Source organism: Pseudophryne corroboree, chromosome 3 (assembly GCF_028390025.1).
Source record: "Pseudophryne corroboree isolate aPseCor3 chromosome 3, aPseCor3.hap2, whole genome shotgun sequence".
NCBI classification, from domain to species: Eukaryota; Metazoa; Chordata; class Amphibia; order Anura; family Myobatrachidae; genus Pseudophryne; species Pseudophryne corroboree.
In genome coordinates, this window is record NC_086446.1 from 330260224 (window position 1) to 330280478 (window position 20255).

General features: G+C 33.6%; 11 non-coding genes across 11 annotated transcripts; all 11 read left to right on the plus strand.

Annotated features, from left to right (window-relative positions):
- The first annotated feature begins 538 nt into the window (after nt 1-538).
- Nucleotides 539-610, plus strand: TRNAP-CGG (transfer RNA proline (anticodon CGG)). The gene has a single exon. It is a non-coding gene; the product is annotated as a tRNA-Pro (tRNA).
- Nucleotides 611-2315: 1705 nt separating this feature from the next.
- Nucleotides 2316-2387, plus strand: TRNAP-CGG (transfer RNA proline (anticodon CGG)). Its single transcript has one exon. It is a non-coding gene; the product is annotated as a tRNA-Pro (tRNA).
- Nucleotides 2388-4019: 1632 nt separating this feature from the next.
- TRNAP-UGG (transfer RNA proline (anticodon UGG)) lies at nt 4020-4091 on the plus strand. The gene has a single exon. It is a non-coding gene; the product is annotated as a tRNA-Pro (tRNA).
- A 793-nt stretch (nt 4092-4884) lies between these two features.
- TRNAQ-UUG (transfer RNA glutamine (anticodon UUG)) lies at nt 4885-4956 on the plus strand. Its single transcript has one exon. It is a non-coding gene; the product is annotated as a tRNA-Gln (tRNA).
- A 790-nt stretch (nt 4957-5746) lies between these two features.
- On the plus strand, nt 5747-5818 carry TRNAP-UGG (transfer RNA proline (anticodon UGG)). Its single transcript has one exon. It is a non-coding gene; the product is annotated as a tRNA-Pro (tRNA).
- Nucleotides 5819-6611: 793 nt separating this feature from the next.
- TRNAQ-UUG (transfer RNA glutamine (anticodon UUG)) lies at nt 6612-6683 on the plus strand. Its single transcript has one exon. It is a non-coding gene; the product is annotated as a tRNA-Gln (tRNA).
- A 3386-nt stretch (nt 6684-10069) lies between these two features.
- TRNAP-UGG (transfer RNA proline (anticodon UGG)) lies at nt 10070-10141 on the plus strand. Its single transcript has one exon. It is a non-coding gene; the product is annotated as a tRNA-Pro (tRNA).
- A 5116-nt stretch (nt 10142-15257) lies between these two features.
- On the plus strand, nt 15258-15329 carry TRNAP-UGG (transfer RNA proline (anticodon UGG)). The gene has a single exon. It is a non-coding gene; the product is annotated as a tRNA-Pro (tRNA).
- Nucleotides 15330-16983: 1654 nt separating this feature from the next.
- Nucleotides 16984-17055, plus strand: TRNAP-UGG (transfer RNA proline (anticodon UGG)). The gene has a single exon. It is a non-coding gene; the product is annotated as a tRNA-Pro (tRNA).
- Nucleotides 17056-17840: 785 nt separating this feature from the next.
- Nucleotides 17841-17914, plus strand: TRNAP-UGG (transfer RNA proline (anticodon UGG)). Its single transcript has one exon. It is a non-coding gene; the product is annotated as a tRNA-Pro (tRNA).
- Nucleotides 17915-18704: 790 nt separating this feature from the next.
- On the plus strand, nt 18705-18776 carry TRNAP-UGG (transfer RNA proline (anticodon UGG)). The gene has a single exon. It is a non-coding gene; the product is annotated as a tRNA-Pro (tRNA).
- The last annotated feature ends 1479 nt before the right edge of the window (nt 18777-20255 follow it).

The window sequence follows — 20255 nt, forward strand, 5'->3', positions numbered from 1 at the left end:
AACTGTCAACCATTTGGTGGTATATTGGGTAAACTGTAGATTCCATTTTGTCTAAGTAACTTTGAGTGGCTTCAAAGAAGTCTCATTTTGACAAATAAAAAACAGTCAAAATGAAATTACAGGTTTTTCTCTTACCTTGCTTTTTTCTAAGAAACAATGAGTGGCTTAAAAGAATTGTCTCTTTTTGACAAACAAAAAGGTCAACAATTAATTGCAGGTTTTTGTTTTTTTCTTTCTTCTTGGTTTGTATGCTTAAGTTGCACACAGTATGAGACAAGTCTTAGGTTCCAGCTATTAGAAAAGTTAAAACTCTATAGGAGCCCATAAATCTTGGCACTGAAATTTCCAAATATGCATACTTGGACCAAAAATTGACCTTAAGGAAACATTTTAGCTATGCTACAAATAATTTTTTTAAATAGTTATGGTATTTTTAAAATGTAACATCTTTTTTTCCAGCTTATTGCATTTTTTTATTAAATAATTTGAGTTTTACTTTAAAAATGGTAAAATCTGAATGAGAAGATCTTAGGCAGATGGCTCGTTGGTCTAGGGGTATGATTCTTGCTTCGGGTGCGAGAGGTCCCGGGTTCAAATCCCAGACGAGCCCATCTCTTCATGTACGTTTAATATCTGATAGTATTTAATAGCATTTTAAAATACTCACTAATGTATACAAACAGTTTTACTTACAATTTCATTAATATACATAAAAAAGACATGCACAGTGGGCTCGTTGATTCTTGCTTAGGGTGCGAGAGATCCCCGGTACAAATCCCGGATGAGCCCATCTTTTAAAGGTATATACTTATGCATACTTAGTAAAATGTCAACCATTTGGTGGTATATTGGGTAAACTATAGATTCCATTTTGTCTAAGTAACCTTGAGTGGCTTAAAAGTCTAATTTTGACAAACAAAAAACTGTCAAAATGAAATTACAGGTTTTTCTCTTACCTTTCTTTTTTCTAAATAACCCTGAGTGGCTTAAAAGAATAGTCTCATTATGACTAACAAAAAGATCAACAATAAATTGCAGGTGTTTATTTTGTCTTTCTTCTGGGTTTGCATGCTTGAGTTGCACACAGTATGTGACAAGTCTCAGGTTCCAACTATCAAAAAAAGTCCAAACTCTATTGGGACCTCTAAATATTGGCACTGCACATTTCTAATATACATACTTGGATAACAAGTAACCTTAAGTTATTATTATTGCAATGCTACATACACATTTTTTGTTTTAAGTTGTTATGTTATTTTTAAAATGTTTCATCTTCATTAAATGAAATTGTGTGTTTTCTCCAGTTATTTGCATTTTTTCTTAAATAATTAGAGTTTTACTTTAAAAATGTTAAAAACTGAATAAGAAATTATTTGGCTAGTGGCTTGTTGGTCAGGGTGTATGATTCTTGCTTCGGGTGCAAAAGGTCCCAGGTTCATATCCTGGATGAGCCTGTTTTCTCAGGTTCTTTAAAAGTGCTTAGTTCAATTATCTGATAGTATTTTAAAATACTAATGTATTCCAACAGTTTCACTTCCAATTTCATTAGTATACATGAAAATACATGAACAGTAGGCTCGTTGGTATAGGGGTATGATTCTCGCTTAGGGTGCGAGAGGTCCTGGGATTAAATCGCAGATGAGCCCATCTTCTCAGGTTCTTTTAAATACCATGGTTCCATTATCTGATTGATGTCAATTGCCTGAGTCAAAAGCATCAAGTGAATTTTTCTTTTGCCAATCCATAAAAAAAAGTATATACTTATGCATATTTAGTAAACTGTCAACCATTTGGTGGTATATTGGGTAAACTGTAGATTCCATTTTGTCTAAGTAACTTTGAGTGGCTTCAAAGAAGTCTCATTTTGACAAATAAAAAACAGTCAAAATGAAATTACAGGTTTTTCTCTTACCTTGCTTTTTTCTAAGAAACAATGAGTGGCTTAAAAGAATTGTCTCTTTTTGACAAACAAAAAGGTCAACAATTAATTGCAGGTTTTTGTTTTTTTCTTTCTTCTTGGTTTGTATGCTTAAGTTGCACACAGTATGAGACAAGTCTTAGGTTCCAGCTATTAGAAAAGTTAAAACTCTATAGGAGCCCATAAATCTTGGCACTGAAATTTCCAAATATGCATACTTGGACCAAAAATTGACCTTAAGGAAACATTTTAGCTATGCTACAAATAATTTTTTTAAATAGTTATGGTATTTTTAAAATGTAACATCTTTTTTTCCAGCTTATTGCATTTTTTTATTAAATAATTTGAGTTTTACTTTAAAAATGGTAAAATCTGAATGAGAAGATCTTAGGCAGATGGCTCGTTGGTCTAGGGGTATGATTCTTGCTTCGGGTGCGAGAGGTCCCGGGTTCAAATCCCAGACGAGCCCATCTCTTCATGTACGTTTAATATCTGATAGTATTTAATAGCATTTTAAAATACTCACTAATGTATACAAACAGTTTTACTTACAATTTCATTAATATACATAAAAAAGACATGCACAGTGGGCTCGTTGATTCTTGCTTAGGGTGCGAGAGATCCCCGGTACAAATCCCGGATGAGCCCATCTTTTAAAGGTATATACTTATGCATACTTAGTAAAATGTCAACCATTTGGTGGTATATTGGGTAAACTATAGATTCCATTTTGTCTAAGTAACCTTGAGTGGCTTAAAAGTCTAATTTTGACAAACAAAAAACTGTCAAAATGAAATTACAGGTTTTTCTCTTACCTTTCTTTTTTCTAAATAACCCTGAGTGGCTTAAAAGAATAGTCTCATTATGACTAACAAAAAGATCAACAATAAATTGCAGGTGTTTATTTTGTCTTTCTTCTGGGTTTGCATGCTTGAGTTGCACACAGTATGTGACAAGTCTCAGGTTCCAACTATCAAAAAAGTCCAAACTCTATTGGGACCTCTAAATCTTGGCACAGCACATTTTAAATATGCATACTTGGATAACAAGTAACTTTCAGTTATTATTTTCGCAATACTACATACACATTTTTTGTTTTAAGTTGTTATGTTATTTTTAAAATGTTACATCTTTATTAAATGAAATTGTGTGTTTGCTCCAGCTTTTTGCATTTTTTCTTAAATAATTTGAGTTTTACTTTAAAAATTGTAAAATCTGAATGAGAAGCCGTTATGCAGTTGGCTCGTTGGTCTATGGGTATGATTCTCGCTTTGGGTGCGAGAAGTCCCGGGTTCAAATCCTGGACGAGCCCATGGTTTCATGTACTTTTATAGTCCTTAATATCTGATAGTATTTAATAGCATTTTAAAATACTCACTAATGTATACAAACAGGTTTACTTACAATTTCATTAATATACATAAAAAAGACATGCACAGTGGGCTCGTTGGTCAAGGGGTATAATTCTTGCTTAGGGTGCGAGAGATCCCTGGTACAAATCCCGGATGAGCCCATCTTTTGCAGGTATATACTTATGCATACTTAGTAAAATGTCAAGCATTTGGTGGTATATTGGGTAAACTATAGATTCCATTTTGTCTAAGTAACCTTGAGTGGCTTAAAAGTCTCATTTTGACAAACAAAAAACTGTCAAAATGAAATTACAGGTTTTTCTCTTACCTTTCTTTTGTCTAAGTAACCCTGAGTGGCTTAAAAGAATAGTCTCATTATGACTAACAAAAAGATCAACAATAAATTGCAGGTGTTTATTTTGTCTTTCTTCTGGGTCTGCATGCTTGAGTTGCACACAGTATGTCACAAGTCTTAGGTTCCAACTATCAAAAAAGTCCAAACTCTATTGGGACCTCTAAATCTTGGCACTGCACATTTTAAATATGCATACTTGGATAACAAGTAACCTTAAGTTATTATTTTCGCAATACTACATACACATTTTTTTGTTTTAAGTTGTTATTTTTAAAATGTTACATCTTCATTAAATGAAATTGTGTGTTTGCTCCAGCTTTTTGCATTTTTTCTTAAATAATTTGAGTTTTACTTTAAAAATGGTAAAATCTGAATGAGAAGCCATTACGCAGTTGGCTCGTTGGTCTAGGGGTATGATTCTCGCTTTGGGTGCGAGAGGTCCCGGGTTTAAATCCCGGACGAGCCCATGTTTTCATGTACTTTTATAGTCCTTAATATCTGATAGTATTTAATAGCATTTTAAAATACTCACTAATGTATACAAACAGGTTTACTTACAATTTCATTAATATACATAAAAAAGACATGCACAGTGGGCTCGTTGGTCAAGGGGTATAATTCTTGCTTAGGGTGCGAGAGATCCCTGGTACAAATCCCGGATGAGCCCATCTTTTACAGTTATATACTTATGCATACTTAGTAAAATGTCAAGCATTTGGTGGTATATTGGGTAAACTATAGATTCCATTTTGTCTAAGGTACCTTGAGTGGCTTAAAAGTCTCATTTTGACAAACAAAACACTGTCAAAATGAAATTACAGGTTTTTCTCTTACCTTTCTTTTGTCTAAGTAACCCTGAGTGGCTTAAAAGAATAGTCTCATTATGACTAACAAAAAGATCAACAATAAATTGCAGGTGTTTATTTTGTCTTTCTTCTGGGTTTGCATGCTTGAGTTGCACACAGTATGTGACAAGTCTCAGGTTCCAACTATCAAAAAAGTCCAAACTCTATTGGGACCTCTAAATCTTGGCACAGCACATTTTAAATATGCATACTTGGATAACAAGTAACTTTCAGTTATTATTTTCGCAATACTACATACACATTTTTTGTTTTAAGTTGTTATGTTATTTTTAAAATGTTACATCTTTATTAAATGAAATTGTGTGTTTGCTCCAGCTTTTTGCATTTTTTCTTAAATAATTTGAGTTTTACTTTAAAAATGGTAAAATCTGAATGAGAGTTTATTATGCAGTTGGCTCGTTGGTCTAGGGGTATGATTCTCGCTTTTGGTGCGAGAGGTCCCGGGTTCAAATCCCGGACGAGCCCATGTTTTCATGTACTTTTATAGTCCTTAATATCTGATAGTATTTAATAGCATTTTAAAATACTCACTAATGTATACAAACAGGTTTACTTAGAATTTCATTAATATACATAAAAAAAGACATGCACAGTGGGCTCGTTGGTCAAGGGGTATAATTCTTGCTTAGGGTGCGAGAGATCCCTGGTACAAATCCCGGATGAGCCCATCTTTTACAGGTATATACTTATGCATACTTAGTAAAATGTCAAGCATTTGGTGGTATATTGGGTAAACTATAGATTCCATTTTGTCTAAGGTACCTTGAGTTGCTTAAAAGTCTCATTTTGACAAACAAAAAACTGTCAAAATGAAATTACAGGTTTTTCTCTTACCTTTCTTTTGTCTAAGTAACCCTGAGTGGCTTAAAAGAATAGTCTCATTATGACTAACAAAAAGATCAACAATAAATTGCAGGTGTTTATTTTGTCTTTCTTCTGGGTCTGCATGCTTGAGTTGCACACAGTATGTGACAAGTCTTAGGTTCCAACTATCAAAAAAGTCCAAACTCTATTGGGACCTCTAAATCTTGGCACAGCACATTTTAAATATACATACTTGGATAACAAGTAACCTTAAGTTATTATTTTCGCAATACTACATACACATTTTTTTGTTTTAAGTTGTTATTTTTAAAATGTTACATCTTCATTAAATGAAATTGTGTGTTTGCTCCAGCTTTTTGCATTTTTTCTTAAATAATTTGAGTTTTACTTTAAAAATGGTAAAATCTGAATGAGAAGCCATTAAGCAGTTGGCTCGTTGGTCTAGGGGTATGATTCTCGCTTTGGGTGCGAGAGGTCCCGGGTTCAAATCCTGGACGAGCCCATGTTTTCATGTACTTTTATAGTCCTTAATATCTGATAGTATTTAATAGCATTTTAAAATACTCACTAATTTATACAAACAGGTTTACTTACAATTTCATTAATATACATAAAAAAGACATGCACAGTGGGCTCGTTGGTCAAGGGGTATAATTCTTGCTTAGGGTGCGAGAGATCCCTGGTACAAATCCCGGAGAGCCCATCTTTTACAGGCATATACTTATGCAAACTTAGTAAAATGTCAAGCATTTGGTGGTATATTGGGTAAACTATAGATTCCATTTTGTCTAAGTAACCTTGAGTGGCTTAAAAGTCTCATTTTGACAAACAAAACACTGTCAAAATGAAATTACAGGTTTTTCTCTTACCTTTCTTTTGTCTAAGTAACCCTGAGTGGCTTAAAAGAATAGTCTCATTATGACTAACAAAAAGATCAACAATAAATTGCAGGTGTTTATTTTGTCTTTCTTCTGGGTCTGCATGCTTGAGTTGCAAACAGTATGTGACAAGTCTTAGGTTCCAACTATCAAAAAAGTCCAAACTCTATTGGGACCTCTAAATGTTGGCACTGCACATTTTAAATATGCATACTTGGATAGCAAGTAACCTTAAGTTATTATTTTCGCAATACTACATACACATTTTTTTGTTTTAAGTTGTTATGTTATTTTTAAAATGTTACATCTTCATTAAATGAAATTGTGTGTTTGCTCCAGCTTTTTGCATTTTTTCTTAAATAATTTGAGTTTTACTTTAAAAATGGTAAAATCTGAATGAGAGTTTATTATGCAGTTGGCTCGTTGGTCTAGGGGTATGATTCTCGCTTTTGGTGCGAGAGGTCCCGGGTTCAAATCCCGGATGAACCCATGTTTTCATGTACTTTTATAGTCCTTAATATCTGATAGTATTTAATAGCATTTTAAAATACTCACTAATGTATACAAACAGGTTTACTTAGAATTTCATTAATATACATAAAAAAAGACATGCACAGTGTGCTCGTTGGTCAAGGGGTATAATTCTTGCTTAGGGTGCGAGAGATCCCTGGTACAAATCCCGGATGAGCCCATCTTTTACAGGTATATACTTATGCATACTTAGTAAAATGTCAAGCATTTGGTGGTATATTGGGTAAACTATAGATTCCATTTTGTCTAAGGTACCTTGAGTTGCTTAAAAGTCTAATTTTGACAAACAAAACACTGTCAAAATGAAATTACAGGTTTTTCTCTTACCTTTCTTTTGTCTAAGTAACCCTGAGTGGCTTAAAAGAATAGTCTCATTATGACTAACAAAAAGATCAACAATAAATTGCAGGTGTTTATTTTGTCTTTCTTCTGGGTCTGCATGCTTGAGTTGCACACAGTATGTGACAAGTCTTAGGTTCCAACAATCAAAAAAGTCCAAACTTTATTGGGACCTCTAAATCTTGGCACTGCACATTTTAAATATGCATACTTGGATAACAAGTAACCTTAAGTTATTATTTTTGCAATACTACATACACATTTTTTGTTTTAAGTTGTTATGTTATTTTTAAAATGTTACATCTTCATTAAATGAAATTGTGTGTTTGCTCCAGCTTTTTGCATTTTTTCTTAAATAATTTGAGTTTTACTTTAAAAATGGTAAAATCTGAATGAGAAGCCATTATGCAGTTGGCTCGTTGGTCTCTGGGTATGATTCTGGCTTTGGGTGCGAGAGGTCCAGGGTTCAAATCCCAGACGAGCCCATGGTTTCATGTACTTTTATAGTCCTTAATATCTGATAGTATTTAATAGCATTTTAAAATACTCACTAATGTATACAAACAGGTTTACTTACAATTTCATTAATATACATAAAAAAGACATGCACAGTGGGCTCGTTGGTCAAGGGTATAATTCTTGCTTAGGGTGCGAGAGATCCCTGGTACAAATCCCGGATGTGCCCATCTTTTACAGGCATATACTTATGCAAACTTCGTAAAATGTCAAGCATTTGGTGGTATATTGGGTAAACTATAGATTCCATTTTGTCTAAGTAACCTTGAGTGGCTTAAAAGTCTCATTTTGACAAACAAAAAACTGTCAAAATGAAATTACAGGTTTTTCTCTTACCTTTCTTTTGTCTAAGTAACCCTGAGTGGCTTAAAAGAATAGTCTCATTATGACTAACAAAAAGATCACCAATAAATTGCAGGTGTTTATTTTGTCTTTCTTCTGGGTCTGCATGCTTGAGTTGCACACAGTATGTGACAAGTCTTAGGTTCCAACAATCAAAAAAGTTCAAACTCTGTTGGGACCTCTAAATCTTGGCACTGCACATTTTAAATATGCATACTTGGATAGCAAGTAACCTTAAGTTATTATTTTCGCAATGCTACATACACATTTTTTTGTTTTAAGTTGTTATGTTATTTTTAAAATGTTACATCTTCATTAAATGAAATTGTGTGTTTGCTACAGCTTTTTGCATTTTTTCTTAAATAATTTGAGTTTTACATCAAAAATGGTAAAATCTGAATAAGAGTTTATTATGCAGTTGGCTCGTTGGTCTAGGGATATGATTCTCGCTTTGGGTGCGAGAGGTCACGTGTTCAAATCCCAGACGAGTCCATGTTTTCATGTACTTTTATAGTCCTTAATATCTGATAGTATTTAATAGCATTTTAAAATACTCACTAATGTATACAAACAGGTTTACTTAGAATTTCATTAATATACATAAAAAGACATGCACAGTGGGCTCGTTGGTCAAGGGGTATAATTCTTGCTTAGGGTGCGAGAGATCCCTGGTACAAATCCCGGATGAGCCCATCTTTTACAGGTATATACTTATGCATACTTAGTAAAATGTCAAGCATTTGGTGGTATATTGGGTAAACTATAGATTCCATTTTGTCTAAGGTACCTTGAGTTGCTTAAAAGTCTCATTTTGACAAACCAAAAACTGTCAAAATGAAATTACAGGTTTTTTTCTTACCTTTCTTTTGTCTAAGTAACCCTGAGTGGCTTAAAAGAATAGTCTCATTATGACTAACAAAAAAGATCAACAATAAATTGCAGGTGTTTATTTTGTCTTTCTTCTGGGTCTGCATGCTTGAGTTGCAAACAGTATGTGACAAGTCTTAGGTTCCAACTATCAAAAAAGTCCAAACTCTATTGGGACCTCTAAATCTTGGCACTGCACATTTTAAATATGCATACTTGGATAGCAAGTAACCTTAAGTTATTATTTTCGCAATACTACATACACATTTTTTTGTTTTAAGTTGTTATGTTATTTTTAAAATGTTACATCTGTATTAAATGAAATTGTGTGTTTGCTCCAGCTTTTTGCATTTTTTCTTAAATAATTTGAGTTTTACTTTAAAAATGGTAAAATCTGAATGAGAAGCCATTATGCAGTTGGCTCGTTGGTCTATGGGAATGATTCTCGCTTTGGGTGCGAGAAGTCCCGGGTTCAAATCCTGGACGAGCCCATGGTTTCATGTACTTTTATAGTCCTTAATATCTGATAGTATTTAATAGCATTTTAAAATACTCACTAATGTATACAAACAGGTTTACTTACAATTTCATTAATATACATAAAAAAGACATGCACAGTGGGCTCGTTGGTCAAGGGGTATAATTCTTGCTTAGGGTGCGAGAGATCCCTGGTACAAATCCCGGATGAGCCCATCTTTTGCAGGTATATACTTATGCATACTTAGTAAAATGTCAAGCATTTGGTGGTATATTGGGTAAACTATAGATTCCATTTTGTCTAAGTAACCTTGAGTGGCTTAAAAGTCTCATTTTGACAAACAAAAAACTGTCAAAATGAAATTACAGGTTTTTCTCTTACCTTTCTTTTGTCTAAGTAACCCTGAGTGGCTTAAAAGAATAGTCTCATTATGACTAACAAAAAGATCAACAATAAATTGCAGGTGTTTATTTTGTCTTTCTTCTGGGTCTGCATGCTTGAGTTGCACACAGTATGTCACAAGTCTTAGGTTCCAACTATCAAAAAAGTCCAAACTCTATTGGGACCTCTAAATCTTGGCACTGCACATTTTAAATATGCATACTTGGATAACAAGTAACCTAAAGTTATTATTTTCGCAATACTACATACACATTTTTTTGTTTTAAGTTGTTATTTTTAAAATGTTACATCTTCATTAAATGAAATTGTGTGTTTGCTCCAGCTTTTTGCATTTTTTCTTAAATAATTTGAGTTTTACTTTAAAAATGGTAAAATCTGAATGAGAAGCCATTACGCAGTTGGCTCGTTGGTCTAGGGGTATGATTCTCGCTTTGGGTGCGAGAGGTCCCGGGTTTAAATCCCGGACGAGCCCATGTTTTCATGTACTTTTATAGTCCTTAATATCTGATAGTATTTAATAGCATTTTAAAATACTCACTAATGTATACAAACAGGTTTACTTAGAATTTCATTAATATACATAAAAAAGACATGCACAGTGGGCTCGTTGGTCAAGGGGTATAATTCTTGCTTAGGGTGCGAGAGATCCCTGGTACAAATCCCGGATGAGCCCATCTTTTACAGTTATATACTTATGCATACTTAGTAAAATGTCAAGCATTTGGTGGTATATTGGGTAAACTATAGATTCCATTTTGTCTAAGGTACCTTGAGTGGCTTAAAAGTCTCATTTTGACAAACAAAACACTGTCAAAATGAAATTACAGGTTTTTCTCTTACCTTTCTTTTGTCTAAGTAACCCTGAGTGGCTTAAAAGAATAGTCTCATTATGACTAACAAAAAGATCAACAATAAATTGCAGGTGTTTATTTTGTCTTTCTTCTGGGTCTGCATGCTTGAGTTGCACACAGTATGTCACAAGTCTTAGGTTCCAACTATCAAAAAAGTCCAAACTCTATTGGGACCTCTAAATCTTGGCACTGCACATTTTAAATATGCATACTTGGATAACAAGTAACCTTAAGTTATTATTTTCGCAATGCTGCATACACATTTTTTTGTTTTAAGTTGTTATGTTATTTTTAAAATGTTACATCTTCATTAAATGAAATTGTGTGTTTGCTACAGCTTTTTGCATTTTTTCTTAAATAATTTGAGTTTTACTTTAAAAATGGTAAAATCTGAATGAGAAGCCATTATGCAGTTGGCTAGTTGGTCTATGGGTATGATTCTCGCTTTGGGTGCGAGAGGTCCAGGGTTCAAATCCTGGACGAGCCCATGGTTTCATGTACTTTTATAGTCCTTAATATCTGATAGTATTTAATAGCATTTTAAAATACTCACTAATGTATACAAACAGGTTTACTTACAATTTCATTAATATACATAAAAAAGACATGCACAGTGGGCTCGTTGGTCAAGGGGTATAATTCTTGCTTAGGGTGCGAGAGATCCCTGGTACAAATCCCGGATGAGCCCATCTTTTACAGGCATATACTTATGCAAACTTCGTAAAATGTCAAGCATTTGGTGGTATATTGGGTAAACTATAGATTCCATTTTGTCTAAGTAACCTTGAGTGGCTTTAAAGTCTCATTTTGACAAACAAAAAACTGTCAAAATGAAATTACAGGTTTTTCTCTTACCTTTCTTTTGTCTAAGTAACCCTGAGTGGCTTAAAAGAATAGTCTCATTATGACTAACAAAAAGATCAACAATAAATTGCAGGTGTTTATTTTGTCTTTCTTCTGGGTCTGCATGCTTGAGTTGCACACAGCATGTGACAAGTCTTAGGTTCCAACTATCAAAAAAGTCCAAACTCTATTGGGACCTCTAAATCTTGGCACTGCACATTTTAAATATGCATACTTGGATAGCAAGTAACCTTAAGTTATTATTTTCGCAATACTACATACACATTTTTTTGTTTTAAGTTGTTATGTTATTTTTAAAATGTTACATCTTCATTAAATGAAATTATGTGTTTGCTCCAGCTTTTTGCATTTTTTCTTAAATAATTAGAGTTTTACTTCAAAAATGGTAAAATCTGAATAAGAGTTTATTATGCAGTTGGCTCGTTGGTCTGGGGATATGATTCTCGCTTTGGGTGCGAGAGGTCACGGGTTCAAATCCCGGACGAGTCCATGTTTTCATGTACTTTTATAGTCCTTAATATCTGATAGTATTTAATAGCATTTTAAAATACTTACTAATGTATACAAACAGGTTTACTTAGAATTTCATTAATATACATAAAAAGACATGCACAGTGGGCTCGTTGGTCAAGGGGTATAATTCTTGCTTAGGGTGCGAGAGATCCCTGGTACAAATCCCGGATGAGCCCATCTTTTACAGGTATATACTTATGCATACTTAGTAAAATGTCAAGCATTTGGTGGTATATTGGGTAAACTATAGATTCCATTTTGTCTAAGGTACCTTGAGTGGCTTAAAAGTCTCATTTTGACAAACAAAACACTGTCAAAATGAAATTACAGGTTTTTCTCTTAACTTTCTTTTGTCTAAGTAACCCTGAGTGGCTTAAAAGAATAGTCTCATTATGACTAACAAAAAGATCAACAATAAATTGCAGGTGTTTATTTTGTCTTTCTTCTGGGTTTGCATGCTTGAGTTGCACACAGTATGTGACAAGTCTCAGGTTCCAACTATCAAAAAAGTCCAAACTCTTTTGGGACCTCTAAATCTTGGCACAGCACATTTTAAATATGCATACTTGGATAACAAGTAACCTTCAGTTATTATTTTCGCAATACTACATACACATTTTTTGTTTTAAGTTGTTATGTTATTTTTAAAATGTTACATCTTTATTAAATGAAATTGTGTGTTTGCTCCAGCTTTTTGCATTTTTTCTTAAATAATTTGAGTTTTACTTTAAAAATGGTAAAATCTGAATGAGAAGCCATTATGCAGTTGGCTCGTTGGTCTATGGGTATGATTCTCGCTTTGGGTGCGAGAAGTCCCGGGTTCAAATCCTGGACGAGCCCATGGTTTCATGTACTTTTATAGTCCTTAATATCTGATAGTATTTAATATCATTTTAAAATACTCACTAATGTATACAAACAGGTTTACTTACAATTTCATTAATATACATAAAAAAGACATGCACAGTGGGCTCGTTGGTCAAGGGGTATAATTCTTGCTTAGGGTGCGAGAGATCCCTCGTACAAATCCCGGATGAGCCCATCTTTTGCAGGTATATACTTATGCATACTTAGTAAAATGTCAAGCATTTGGTGGTATATTGGGTAAACTATAGATTCCATTTTGTCTAAGTAACCTTGAGTGGCTTAAAAGTCTCATTTTGACAAACAAAAAACTGTCAAAATGAAATTACAGGTTTTTCTCTTACCTTTCTTTTGTCTAAGTAACCCTGAGTGGCTTAAAAGAATAGTCTCATTATGACTAACAAAAAGATCAACGATAAATTGCAGGTGTTTATTTTGTCTTTCTTCTGGGTCTGCATGCTTGAGTTGCACACAGTATGTCACAAGTATTAGGTTCCAACTATCAAAAAAGTCCAAACTCTATTGGGACCTCTAAATCTTGGCACTGCACATTTTAAATATGCATACTTGGATAACAAGTAACCTTAAGTTATTATTTTTGCAATACTACATACACATTTTTTTGTTTTAAGTTGTTATTTTTAAAATGTTACATCTTCATTAAATGAAATTGTGTGTTTGCTCCAGCTTTTTGCATTTTTTCCTAAATAATTTGAGTTTTACTTTAAAAATGGTAAAATCTGAATGAGAAGCCATTATGCAGTTGGCTCGTTGGTCTATGGGTATGATTCTCGCTTTGGGTGCGAGAAGTCCCGGGTTCAAATCCTGGACGAGCCCATGGTTTCATGTACTTTTATAGTCCTTAATATCTGATAGTATTTAATAGCATTTTAAAATACTCACTAATGTATACAAACAGGTTTACTTACAATTTCATTAATATACATAAAAAAGACATGCACAGTGGGCTCGTTGGTCAAGGGGTATAATTCTTGCTTAGGGTGCGAGAGATCCCTGGTACAAATCCCGGATGAGCCCATCTTTTACAGGTATATACTTATGCATACTTAGTAAAATGTCAAGCATTTGGTGGTATATTGGGTAAACTATAGATTCCATTTTGTCTAAGGTACCTTGAGTGGCTTAAAAGTCTCATTTTGACAAACATAACACTGTCAAAATGAAATTACAGGTTTTTCTCTTACCTTTCTTTTGTCTAAGTAACCCTGAGTGGCTTAAAAGAATAGTCTCATTATGACTAACAAAAAGATCAACAATAAATTGCAGGTGTTTATTTTGTCTTTCTTCTGGGTCTGCATGCTTGAGTTGCAAACAGTATGTGACAAGTCTTAGGTTCCAACTATCAAAAAAGTCCAAACTCTATTGGGACCTCTAAATCTTGGCACTGCACATTTTAAATATGCATACTTGGATAGCAAGTAACCTTAAGTTATTATTTTCGCAATACTACATACACATTTTTTTGTTTTAAGTTGTTATGTTATTTTTAAAATGTTACATCTTCATTAAATGAAATTATGTGTTTGCTCCAGCTTTTTGCATTTTTTCTTAAATAATTTGAGTTTTACTTCAAAAATGGTAAAATCTGAATAAGAGTTTATTATGCAGTTGGCTCGTTGGTCTAGGGATATGATTCTCGCTTTGGGTGCGAGAGGTCACGGGTTCAAATCCCGGACGAGTCCATGTTTTCATGTACTTTTATAGTCCTTAATATCTGATAGTATTTAATAGCATTTTAAAATACTCACTAATGTATACAAACAGGTTTACTTAGAATTTCATTAATATACATAAAAAGACATGCACAGTGGGCTCGTTGGTCAAGGGGTATAATTCTTGCTTAGGGTGCGAGAGATCCCTGGTACAAATCCCGGATGAGCCCATCTTTTACAGGTATATACTTATGCATACTTAGTAAAATGTCAAGCATTTGGTGGTATATTGGGTAAACTATAGATTCCATTATGTCTAAGGTACCTTGAGTGGCTTAAAAGTCTCATTTTGACAAACAAAACACTGTCAAAATGAAATTACAGGTTTTTCTCTTACCTTTCTTTTGTCTAAGTAACCCTGAGTGGCTTAAAAGAATAGTCTCATTATGACTAACAAAAAGATCACCAATAAATTGCAGGTGTTTATTTTGTCTTTCTTCTGGGTCTGCATGCTTGAGTTGCACACAGTATGTGACAAGTCTTAGGTTCCAACAATCAAAAAAGTCCAAACTTTATTGGGACCTCTAAATCTTGGCACTGCACATTTTAAATATGCATACTTGGATAACAAGTAACCTTAAGTTATTATTTTCGCAATGCTACATACACATTTTTTTGTTTTAAGTTGTTATGTTATTTTTAAAATGTTACATCTTCATTAAATGAAATTGTGTGTTTGCTACAGCTTTTTGCATTTTTTCTTAAATAATTTGAGTTTTACTTTAAAAATGGTAAAATCTGAATAAGAAGCCATTATGCAGTTGGCTCGTTGGTCTATGGGTATGATTCTCGCTTTGGGTGCGAGAGGTCCAGGGTTCAAATCCCGGACGAGCCCATGGTTTCATGTACTTTTATAGTCCTTAATATCTGATAGTATTTAATAGCATTTTAAAATACTCACTAATGTATACAAACAGGTTTACTTACAATTTCATTAATATACATAAAAAAGACATGCACAGTGGGCTCGTTGGTCAAGGGGTATAATTCTTGCTTAGGGTGCGAGAGATCCCTGGTACAAATCCCGGATGAGCCCATCTTTTACAGGCATATACTTATGCAAACTTCGTAAAATGTCAAGCATTTGGTGGTATATTGGGTAAACTATAGATTCCATTTTGTCTAAGTAACCTTGAGTGGCTTAAAAGTCTCATTTTGACAAACAAAAAACTGTCAAAATGAAATTACAGGTTTTTCTCTTACCTTTCTTTTGTCTAAGTAACCCTGAGTGGCTTAAAAGAATAGTCTCATTATGACTAACAAAAAGATCAACAATAAATTGCAGGTGTTTATTTTGTCTTTCTTCTGGGTCTGCATGCTTGAGTTGCACACAGTATGTGACAAGTCTTAGGTTCCAACTATCAAAAAAGTCCAAACTCTATTGGGACCTCTAAATCTTGGCACTGCACATTTTAAATATGCATACTTGGATAGCAAGTAACCTTAAGTTATTATTTTCGCAATACTACATACACATTTTTTTGTTTTAAGTTGTTATGTTATTTTTAAAATGTTACATCTTCATTAAATGAAATTATGTGTTTTCTCCAGCTTTTTGCATTTTTTCTTAAATAATTTGAGTTTTACTTCAAAAATGGTAAAATCTGAAGAAGAGTTTATTACGCAGTTGGCTCGTTAGTCTAGGGATATGATTCTCGCTTTGGGTGCGAGAGGTCACGGGTTCAAATCCCGGACGAGTCCATGTTTTCATGTACTTTTATAGTCCTTAATATCTGATAGTATTTAATAGCATTTTAAAATACTCACTAATGTATACAAACAGGTTTACTTAGAATTTCATTAATATACATAAAAAGACATGCACAGTGGGCTCGTTGGTCAAGGGGTATAATTCTTGCTTAGGGTGCGAGAGATCCCTGGTACAAATCCCGGATGAGCCCATCTTTTACAGGTATATACTTATGCATACTTAGTAAAATGTCAAGCATTTGGTGGTATATTGGGTAAACTATAGATTCCATTTTGTCTAAGGTACCTTGAGTGGCTTAAAAGTCTCATTTTGACAAACAAAACACTGTCAAAATGAAATTACAGGTTTTTCTCTTACCTTTCTTTTGTCTAAGTAACCCTGAGTGGCTTAAAAGAATAGTCTCATTATGACTAACAAAAAGATCAACAATAAATTGCAGGTGTTTATTTTGTCTTTCTCCTGGGTCTGCATGCTTGAGTTGCACACAGTATGTGACAAGTCTTAGGTTCCAACTATCAAAAAAGTCCAAACTTTATTGGCACCTCTAAATCTTGGCACTGCACATTTTAAATATGCATACTTGGATAACAAGTAACCTTAAGTTATTATTTTTGCAATACTACATACACATTTTTTTGTTTTAAGTTGTTATGTTTAAAATGTTACATCTTCATTAAATGAAATTGTGTGTTTGCTCCAGCTTTTTGCATTTTTTCTTAAATAATTTGAGTTTTACTTTAAAAGTGGTAAAATCTGAATGAGAAGCCATTACGCAGTTAGCTCGTTGGTCTATGGGTATGATTCTCGCTTTGGGTGCGAGAGGTCCTGGGTTCAAATCCCAGACGAGCCCATGGTTTCATGTACTTTTATAGTCCTTAATATCTGATAGTATTTAATAGCATTTTAAAATACTCACTAATGTATACAAACAGGTTTACTTACAATTTCATTAATATACATAAAAAAAGCATGCACAGTGGGCTCGTTGGTCAAGGGGTATAATTCTTGCTTTGGGTGCGAGAGGTCCCGGGTTCAAATCCCGGATGAGCCTATTTTTTACAGGTATATACTTATGCATACTTAGTAAAATGTCAAGCATTTGGTGGTATATTGGGTAAACTATAGATTCCATTTTGTCTAAGTAACCTTGAGTGGCTTAAAAGTCTCATTTTGACAAACAAAAAACTGTCAAAATGAAATTACAGGTTTTTCTCTTACCTTTCTTTTGTCTAAGTAACCCTGAGTGGCTTAAAAGAATAGTCTCATTATGACTAACAAAAAGATCAACAATAAATTTCAGGTGTTTATTTTGTCTTTCTTCTGGGTCTGCATGCTTGAGTTGCACACAGTATGTCACAAGTCTTAGGTTCCAACTATCAAAAAAGTCCAAACTCTATTGGGACCTCTAAATCTTGGCACTGCACATTTTAAATATGCATACTTGGATAACAAGTAACCTTAAGTTATTATTTTCGCAATACTACATACACTTTTTTTTGTTTTAAGTTGTTATTTTTAAAATGTTACATCTTCATTAAATGAAATTGTGTGTTTGCTCCAGCTTTTTGCATTTTTTCTTAAATAATTTGAGTTTTACTTTAAAAATGGTAAAAAATGAGAAGCCATTACGCAGTTTGCTCGTTGGTCTAGGGGTATGATTCTCGCTTTGGGTGCGAGAGGTCCCGGGTTTAAATCCCGGACGAGCCCATGTTTTCATGTACTTTTATAGTCCTTAATATCTGATAGTATTTATTAATAGCATTTTAAAATACTCACTAATGTATACAAACAGGTTTACTTAGAATTTCATTAATATACATAAAAAAGACATGCACAGTGGGCTCGTTGGTCAAGGGGTATAATTCTTGCTTAGGGTGCGAGAGATCCCTGGTACAAATCCCGGATGAGCCCATCTTTTAGAGGCATATACTTATGCAAACTTCGTAAAATGTCAAGCATTTGGTGGTATATTGGGTAAACTATAGATTCCATTTTGTCTAAGTAACCTTGAGTGGCTTAAAAGTCTCATTTTGACAAACAAAAAACTGTCAAAATGAAATTACAGGTTTTTCTCTTACCTTTCTTTTGTCTAAGTAACCCTGAGTGGCTTAAAAGAATAGTCTCATTATGACTAACAAAAAGATCAACAATAAATTGCAGGTGTTTATTTTGTCTTTCTTCTGGGTCTGCATGCTTGAGTTGCAAACAGTATGTGACAAGTCTTAGGTTCCAACTATCAAAAAAGTCCAAACTCTATTGGGACCTCTAAATCTTGGCACTGCACATTTTAAATATGCATACTTGGATAGCAAGTAACCTTAAGTTATTATTTTCGCAATACTACATACACATTTTTTTGTTTTAAGTTGTTATGTTTAAAATGTTACATCTTCATTAAATGAAATTGTGTGTTTGCTCCAGCTTTTTGCATTTTTTCTTAAATAATTTGAGTTTTACTTTAAAAATGGTAAAATCTGAATGAGAGTTTATTACGCAGTTGGCTCGTTGGTCTAGGGGTATGATTCTCGCTTTGGGTGCGAGAGGTCTCGGGTTCAAATCCCGGACGAGCCCATGTTTTCATGTACTTTTATAGTCCTTAATATCTGATAGTATTTAATAGCATTTTAAAATACTCACTAATGTATACAAACAGGTTTACTTACAATTTCATTAATATACATAAAAAAGACATGCACAGTGGGCTCGTTGGTCAAGGGGTATAATTCTTGCTTAGGGTGCGAGAGATCCCTGGTACAAATCCCGGATGAGCCCATCTTTTACAGGTATATACTTATGCATACTTAGTAAAATGTCAAGCATTTGGTGGTATATTGGGTAAACTATAGATTCCATTTTGTCTAAGGTACCTTGAGTGGCTTAAAAGTCTCATTTTGACAAACAAAAAACTGTCAAAATGAAATTACAGGTTTTTCTCTTACCTTTCTTTTGTCTAAGTAACCCTGAGTGGCTTAAAAGAATAGTCTCATTATGACTAACAAAAAGATCAACAATAAATTGCAGGTGTTTATTTTGTCTTTCTTCTGGGTCTGCATGCTTGAGTTGCACACAATATGTGACAAGTCTTAGGTTCCAACTATCATAAAAGTCCAAACTCTATTGGGACCTCTAAATCTTGGCACAGCACATTTTAAATATGCATACTTGGATAACAAGTAACCTTCAGTTATTATTTTCGCAATACTACATACACATTTTTTGTTTTAAGTTGTTATGTTATTTTTAAAATGTTACATCTTTATTAAATGAAATTGTGTGTTTGCTCCAGCTTTTTGCATTTTTTCTTAAATAATTTGAGTTTTACTTTAAAAATGGTAAAATCTGAATGAGAAGCCATTATGCAGTTGGCTCGTTGGTCTATGGGTATGATTCTCGCTTTGGGTGCGAGAAGTCCCGGGTTCAAATCCTGGACGAGCCCATGGTTTCATGTACTTTTATAGTCATTAATATCTGATAGTATTTAATAGCATTTTAAAATACTCACTAATGTATACAAACAGGTTTACTTACAATTTCATTAATATACATAAAAAAGACATGCACAGTGGGCTCGTTGGTCAAGGGGTATAATTCTTGCTTAGGGTGCGAGAGATCCCTGGTACAAATCCCGGATGAGCCCATCTTTTACAGGTATATACTTATGCATACTTAGTAAAATGTCAAGCATTTGGTGGTATATTGGGTAAACTATAGATTCCATTTTGTCTAAGGTACCTTGAGTGGCTTAAAAGTCTCATTTTGACAAACAAAAAACTGTCAAAATGAAATTACAGGTTTTTCTCTTACCTTTCTTTTGTCTAAGTAACCCTGAGTGGCTTAAAAGAATAGTCTCATTATGACTAACAAAAAGATCAACAATAAATTGCAGGTGTTTATTTTGTCTTTCTTCTGGGTCTGCATGCTTGAGTTGCACACAGTATGTGACAAGTCTTAGGTTCCAACTATCAAAAAAGTCCAAACTCTATTGGGACCTCTAAATCTTGGCACTGCACATTTTAAATATGCATACTTGGATAACAAGTAACCTTAAGT